The sequence below is a fragment of the Macrobrachium nipponense genome, chromosome 9 (genome assembly GCF_015104395.2).
Source record: "Macrobrachium nipponense isolate FS-2020 chromosome 9, ASM1510439v2, whole genome shotgun sequence".
NCBI lineage: Eukaryota > Metazoa > Arthropoda > Malacostraca > Decapoda > Palaemonidae > Macrobrachium > Macrobrachium nipponense.
This window is the reverse complement of record NC_061110.1, coordinates 94,399,840-94,408,999: the sequence shown is the minus strand read 5'-3', so window position 1 is coordinate 94,408,999 and position 9,160 is coordinate 94,399,840.

Here is a 9,160-nt window from a genome sequence, read left to right as displayed (position 1 = left end):
GCGATGCAACCCTTGTTAATATATTAAAAATTTTCGCAGTTACGTTAATAAGTTTCTTTACTTATAATCCTAATTGAAGAGATAAAGTTATGTACATTTGTTCGCGGAAAAGTGAGTAAACAAAGCAAAACGAGAAAATACAAGAAAAACTCTTGGAAATTTTTCTTTTGCCTTCTCTCCTCAGGATTTTCTGAAACTGGCATCGATGCGAAAAACTTCATTTTCATACTCATAGACTGAACAACTACAAAAAGCTGAAACCATATTGTGATTTCAGTCACAGAAAAAAATGGCTTCCGCAGGCTTTATGTTTCATATCAGTTCTTGCCCCGTGTTATGTTAAACTGGTGTTACGATACCAATGGTTAAATAAGGCAAATATACAAAATGAAACTGTATGACTCCACAAGGTCATTTTTAACCCCGCTGATCGAGCTGAAGTTTTCCTCTCATATGTGACCTCAGTTTATCAAGCTGAATTTATTCTCCAAGCGAAATCATCATTAGGTGACATGTGATATCATGCTTGGCAGATAACAAGTCGAGGCATAAGTAGGATTAATATTAATATTTTTCTATGGCCACCTAATTTTCAGGAAGCGTCCGATGCTTTCTTTTTAAAGTCAGGTCACGTTTTAATCACTCACCACCAATTCGCATGTTGACCCAATGATGCAATTGCTCTCTATTCGCCACCAATGATTAAATGTACTTTTCATTTGTTTATGTAGTTTCTGACGGAGGCAGTTAGGAAAGGTATTGATTGCATCCTCCTCGGTAAAATCTTGATAGAATACGATTTAACAAATAATACAGTACCACTGCCATTACTGTTGTATAAACACACGCCTATATAAAATTATTAATATATATATAATATATATATATGGTATTATATATATATATATATATATATATTAATGATATATATATAAACACAACACCACCACACACACACACACACACAAACATATATTATATATATAATATATATATATATATATAGTATATATATATATTATATATAGTATATATATACTATATATATATATATATTATACTATATATATATATATATATAATTATACCACACCCACACACACACATATATATGTGTGTTAGTGTGTGTGGCGTGTGTGTGTATGTGTGTAAGTATACATATTGTTGGGAAAAAGCTATTTTTATGAAGACATACATTATTCGTCCCTTCAAAATTGCTTTTTTCCTTTGTCAAAAAAGGAACATTGATTTATAAAATGTTGGTCGGTACCTCATCTTACCCGGCATTTTTTACCCTCGTTGCTCTTCGATGGATAAAAAAAAAATCTATTCCTGTGAATTTCATACAAAAATAGAAAAAGAGTGTGCCATTCTTAAAGCGAGTAAAAAAAAAAAAAAAAAAAAAAAAAAAATGCGCCTCTATATTTGGAAAGGGATATTACCCTGGAATTTATTTTGTTTAATCTTTGCTTCGGGCGCTAGGCGTATGGCTCTTTCTGACCTGCCATTTTCAGCGAAATGGAGAAATACTGTTTTGGGGGAATATTTGCGCTTCTTTCCCAATTTCTGTGCTACGTGTGATGACCCTCTGCATCAGTCCCATCGTTATTAAATAAATGCATGTTGAAATTATATGAGTTAGTACTGATTACAGGTTTTGAGTATATACTCTTTTGACATACTTTGATGTCGCAAAATATGTCTATGCTAAATTATTACCGAAAATGTCTTCAAATGAATTGCTTTAGTACTGATCACGAGTTTTAAGTAATTAAGAACTCTTTTGCGATACTTTAATGTCCCATAATGTGTCTATGCTAAATTATAACCGAGTACTAATTACGAGTTTTAAGCAAGTAAGAGCTCTGTCGCGTAAAGCGTCTATGCAATATTATCACAGGAAATGCTCTTTCAAATAAGCTGACAAAGCGATGGTTGAAACATTTAAGTAACAATTCTTGAGAAACTTCAAAGTGGCATGTTGTGAATATGTTGACTTATAAATAAGGTGTATATTTTTCTGTATCCGTGACATTTTCTATTGATACCGTGACCAATCTTCTATGCATATACATCATATGAAATAGCTGTAGATGTAATGATGTATCAGTAGCCGTCTCAAACGAAAGAATCCTCTCAGATCCGATAGAACGATTCAGCCTCTAAGTGTTGTTAATACGTATTTTCCTGCTGCTCAATAATGTCAAGGGTAATAGTAGGCGAAATTCAACCACAGTTTGCTCCTAAGATCCAGTGTGTCTAATTTAAAAAAAATAACTATACTCTGTTTTTTTCCATCTGTCCATCCGCCTGTGGTGTTTTTGTATGGTAACACTGCGTCCCGGGCTTTCGATAGTTACATTTAGCTTACATTTAACAATAATAACAATATCCTATTTCGAATATTAACGGTGTAATTCGGATACAGTAAATTATTAAAACACTTTTCAGTTGCAAATGTACACCCATTTATCCTGTTATTTACCTAAAACTTACACATAGCGTAAATATCTAAAGCCCGGGACGCAGTGTTACCATACAAAAATACCACAGGCGGATGGACAGATGGGAAAAAACAGAGTATAGATAAATAACGAATCCATACAGCCGCGTTTTATTTAATTAAAATACGATCCAAAGAATCTGGAATGGACAAAAAAAAAAAAATGATCGAGTATTTCGAATTGTCCCACAATTACGGTCAGACTTAATAACTATTTAATTACTAATAACGAAAAAAAAGGACTCGATCATCTCCCTTTACAAGCGTCATAAAAAGGAAGAATCCTCTCGATTCAATCAATATCACATTAAACCAGGGACGTAAAAGAGAGAGAGCCTTTAATTAAAAACAAAATTCGGACGCGTTTACAAACGAACAGAGAGCCATTGCTCTCCGCAACAAACTTGCCTGCGTCTCTATACCAATCTAACTTCGGTAAGCGACGAAAGTTGCCACACGAATATCAATTTCACTTGATAGTATTCCGTCTTCCTTGGAAAGTTCACCTGATTGTTCGCTCTGGAAGATTTGTTTACGCATATATATATATATATATATATATATATATATATATATATATATATATATATATATATATATATATATATATATATATATATATATATATATATATGTATATAATACACATGTATAATATATACATACACACACACACACACACATATATATATATATATATATATATATATATATATATAATAGATATATATATATATATAGATATACATACATTTACATATATATAGTTGTAATTAACACAATCCAGTGTGGAACAGAAATACATTTCTGATATTTGAACGTATAAAAATCGTAATGTCGAACCGACTGATGAAATAATGATCACTTAACATACTATATATCCGAGTAGCTCATTTTTACATGATTCATAATGATCTTCTGACCATATTGCAAGCATTCTAAAACATAAAATATCAAATATCATTTAATTTATCGACAACACTAGGCGCAAACACAGATAATACTTGAGCATAGAGGATGAAAGTTCGACCATCAAAAAAAAAAGAAAAAAAAAACACATTAAATATGACATTTCTTATCACGCGAATATCTACGGAAATTTCATCTTTAACCTGTTACGACTCGATCTAGTAACATTACATTAAAATTAAAGTCAGTTTTACCACGGCCTCTCGTTCAGTTAGTGAAACACTGAAAATAAACACATCAATTAACAATTTACGCGCAGACTTTTTCACCCCTTTTTCTTAACTTTCGAATATTTATCATTGGGGCTCATGGCAATAATGAATTTTCTTCTACTACAGTCCCATGAGAATAAAATATGAAATTTTTACAGAGTAACCTTTGACGGACATGTACACCAGTCGATACGGCATTACGCTGCTTATACTACATTAAGATGTCAATCATTTCTGTTTGCAGAAACATGATTCTTTCTGCATATTTCCTTCGAGAGTTCTCTAAGTGTCCGTAGTGTTCATATTTCCGCTAATTCAAAATTTGTTTACTTTTTGGACATAATTTATTACCTATCTTTACTTATCATGGATTTTAATTGTGGAACACCAATATACCCACAACACCACAGAAATATTCTCTCTCTCTCTCTGTCTTCTCTCTCTCTCTCTCTCTCTCTCTCTCTCTCTCTCTCTCCTGGAAGACTTAATATACACAGTCCTACAATTTCACGCATGGTCATTCTCTTGTGTAAGTGAATTTGTACTTTACAGGAAGCCTATTGCTGCTCAAGTATTCGCTTTCTTAGGCAACTATAAATATCATATTTAGTTTTAAATTTTAGATGTGCTCCAAAGTTTAATACAGCGACAAACTCATGATTTTAAAAATATCCTTTATTACAGTATTTCACCACACCAATTCAGTTCTTTCTATCCTTACTCCTAGCAATTAAACACAAAATTAAATGCATATGTTCTCATTTTTATCACCAACTGTGAGAGAAAAGAAAGTTTATTGTTTTTATTTGCATCTTAAAGAGAAACATTTAAAGAGAAACGTTCTTGAAACGTTTGTACGAAAATAACATAATATAAACACTGCATCATCAGTACTCGAAATGCTTCTCGTCTTGATATCACGTCACCATCACCTGACATTCCCTTACTCCGTCTGTCATCTTGGTTCCAGAAACCGTCAGGGATTGAACGGTCCCCCTGGAAATCATTTTGGTATAAAGAGACTGACTGACTTCTGACGCCTTCCCTCGTCTACCCCCGGCTGGAGACTCTTCGTCTTAACACTTCCAGCTTGAAGAACGAAATGATCAGACTTGATAATGAATCATACTGGAAATATTCGAGAGCATCTTATGCAGCAGATGATTTAATCATAAAATAAAGCAGATGATTTAATCATAAAATAAAATTTTCTTGTACGCGAAATAATCGATAAACATAAATCATTTAAGGAATAATGACTACTTACATTTATGCAGTAGATGACAAAAATAATAAATTTAATTTTTTTTTTCACGTGCAATAATCACAAAGCGCGAATAGTTCAAGGAATAGTAACTATTGATATTTATGCATCTGTGTAAAGTTAACATATAATAATAAAAAAGAGTAAACATCACAAAACTAATAATGGGAACTAAGCCTTCCATTCCTCTGAAGGCTTTTGAAGCATTCAGGTTTTATGGATTTTGGGGGAAAAAACAAGATTTTTCTACCCCACCAGATTTGACTTCGGAAAAAAAAAAAGTTTTCTCTTGTAAGATTTTTTGAAAGGAAAAAATCTACAGGAATGGTTTGACATGAGTCCTCCTTTTTTCCAACACGCATGCAACCGAATTGTTTTAGAAACTGAAGTACCAGTCTTTCCAATTCTAGTTTATTTCAGGTCCTTCATTTTTCTGTACACATTTTCAATATGATTTCACCACTACCTATTCAAAATTTCAATTTTGAAATTGTCAAATCTTATTTACTTATAAAGTTGAATTGAGTCTTTTGTGTATATCAAGTATTTAAGTCGGGGCATTAATAATATGCCATATTTATCGACTTTCTCTACTTCTCTTTTAACTTTGCTCAAGAATGTTACTGGACCCACCCTTTTACGAGGTCACAATATTTTTCAAGTATTTTTTTTTCTATTCGAAGACTAAAAAAAAAAAAAGTTACCTAAATCTGGTATTAGACTTGCTTTACAGTAGTTATTTTCTGAAGAACTACATATTATAACGAACAAAACCCAACATGTGTAAATATCTTTTCACACCAACAAACACTGAATATGTTTGCATTATATTATGGAAGTCAATACAATGAGTAATAGTGTGTGAGTCGGAGAAAACCTTTTAGAAAGCATCCGTGCAAATGTTGCCGGAATTTCAGTTATAATAATTCAACAATGTGACATGAATCCTGCCTAACAAAATTTTTATATTAAACTTGGAACGTTTCCTAGAAAGCAAGATTAGGCTTTTACTTTTCCAAGAACACGAGTATCTTTACTCAAGATAAAATGCGATTTCATCTGAACCTTTATATATTTCGATGGGGGGGGGGGGGGATTTAAACACGAGTATCTTTACTCACGATTAAATGCGATTTCATCTGATTCTTTATATATTTATTTAATTAACACAAAGAATAACAGAGACTCTCAAAATAAAAAATAAAAGAGGGGGTGGGGAAATATAAATACGAGTATCTTTACTCACGATTAAATGCGATTCCACCTGAGCCATTATATATTTAGATAATAAACACAATTAAAGAAAAACGGAGAATAAAATAAAAAGGGGGGTGGGGAGGGAAAGAATATAAACAACTTTCTGAACAGATCCAGTTGCTGAAAGAAAGGAAAAATCACCCACTTCTGTCACATCGGAGGAATGACGTCATCAGGGTGGGTAACGAGGGAACCGCGAGGCTTTTTTTTTTTCGTTTTTTTTAAGCCCTGCGTAGCCCGAAGGGCCAAAGTCAGGTCTGAATTACCCCATTTATGGGACATTTCACGCGTCGTCGTCTTCTTCAACGCTGCAGGACAAGGAGAGTAAAAACAGCCCGCAGACGACCACTTGCTTGCTCGCAAATGACCTGCAGGCTATGGGGGGGAATGGTAAGGGGGGGGGGGGGGGGAGGGATGGGGGTTACGAGGTACTTGTTTAGACGTGAGAATTTTAGCGTTTCAGGGTAGTATCAGCAAGATGGCAGCAGTGGCCTCATTCTACTCATTCTAAGCAAGTATATTTAAGGTTGAATTAATGAGTATAAAAAAAGTATCATATATATATACACATACATATATATATATATATATATATATATATATATATATATATATATATATATATATATATATATATATATATATATATACATACATATATTAACACACACGACAGAAAGCGACGCACTCCGAATACATCACTGCTACTTCACGCGGGAGCAAACTTGCATACGGAAAAGCTAAACGCCAGGCTCACGGACGATATAAGTGTCCCATTATACTTCCCCCGCTTGAATTCCAACGTCTTAACGGCGACGAAGCTCTCGGGGGGAGATTTCCGTACATTATATAATAAGAAATACTTGTCGTGAATAATGGCGTCCGCCTCTGAAATAAAGCCGTCGGTGGGATGGATATAATATAAGAGAGGGATATGTCGGTGGTTACTTTGCATACAAAGTAGGCCTGGGCATATAAAGAAATGAGAGAGAGAGAGAGAGAGAGAGAGAGAGAGAGAGAGAGAGAGAGAGAGAGAGAGTATATATATATATATATATATATATATATATATATATATATATATATATATACTGATATATATATATATATATATATATACATATATATATATATATATATAGAGAGAGAGAGAGAGAGAGAGAGAGAGAGAGAGAGAGAGATGTCGGTGGTTACTTTCCATACAAATGTAGGCTCCTGGGCATATAAAGAAAACGACAGAGAGAGAGAGAGAGAGAGACAGAGAGAGAGAATGAGAGAGAGTAGAGGTAGAGAGAAGAGCGAGAGTATATTAGAAATTGAGAGTGTACATATAATACTTTGAGAAATCAAGACTAATGCAAGGCAGTTTTGTATATAAGGTATGTATGACTGGGGTAAAGAAAATGTCGGTGAAGAGAGAGATAATTCTGCGTAGAGAGAGAGAGAGAGAGAGAGAGAGAGAGATGAGAAATTTACATTAAGAGGGAAAAAGGCTGAAACAACATGAAATGGATAAAGAAAGAAAGATGAAGTACAAATGAAGAGTAGTAAACCAAAAATGAGACGAAAAGGGGAAAACAAAATTTCACAAACACACGCAATGAATGATAAACAAGAACCATTTAAGGTAAAGCGAAAAACACGTACCTTTACATACAAACAAAAGCTTTCAATCAAAAGAAAACAGAAATGCACAAACACGTACAAACAAACCGCGATGTATACACAACTCCAAAGACTTGAAAATGCTGTGAAAGCCAAACACAGCCAGAGCAGAAGAAAGAAATTGGCTTCAAAAATTGGCCCATTCCATAGTCGTCCGGCAACAAAAGAGTGAAAGATACGCAACGGCGCTACTAAACTCCGATGGGGGGAAAAGTCATCTGAAATAATGCGAAAATGTTTATTCGGCGCTCAGCCGACCCGAAGTTTTCCATCGGCATTTGCGCGCGCGATCTGCAGCCAACAACAGTTCGGCCGAAGTCCACCACATACGCGTTCGATCGTACAGAAAATAGGGTCGCGTTCACCTTCTTAATTAGGTTCAGCTATATATAAAAATGTACATATATATATATATATATATATATATATATATATATATATATATATATATATACACACACATACACACACACACACTATATATATATATATATATATATATATATATATATATATATATATATATATATATATTCTGAAAAGGATATTTATTTTTATGATTAATTGATTGATCGATTTATATGTGATATATGTTTATATATACATATACTATATATATATATATATATATATATATATATATTATATATATAAACATATATAAATCGATCAATCAATCAATCAATAAAAAATAAATAAATAACCTTTTCAGAATACTTCAAAACTCACCTTAGCTTCATTTTAACACCTCGGGTAAATCACTCACTCCTATGTTATTAAGGTTTTCAAAGAAAAAGTATTATTTTGCAATGGAAAGGGGTCAATGCAGTACCTGATTTACTGAAAATTCATAATCTCTGCTTGTACTTATACCAATTGTTTTGTTATTTAGCCACTCCTCCCTTTTCTTGCAGTACCCAATTCTCTGGCCTAATTAGTCTTCCTCTAAATATAAACGTTTACACAGAAATTAAAGGGAATTTTACGTAAACCGTATATTGGAAACGTATATGAACTCATAAAATAATCTACATCATTAATTACAAAATAAAACATATATCATTAAATTACAACATTAAAGTTAACTCATCAAATAATCCATATCGTTAATTACAAAACAAAAATATAATTAAATGACAACATTAAAATAAATCCTTAAATCTCATGGTTCCGTGTTGTATACCAAGTAGTTCTTTTATTGCATCTCATGGATTTACGTGTAAGGTTTATAACGTCGCAAAACCTTGAACATAAATCAATACCAATATGAGTGTGATTCAAGGACATAAC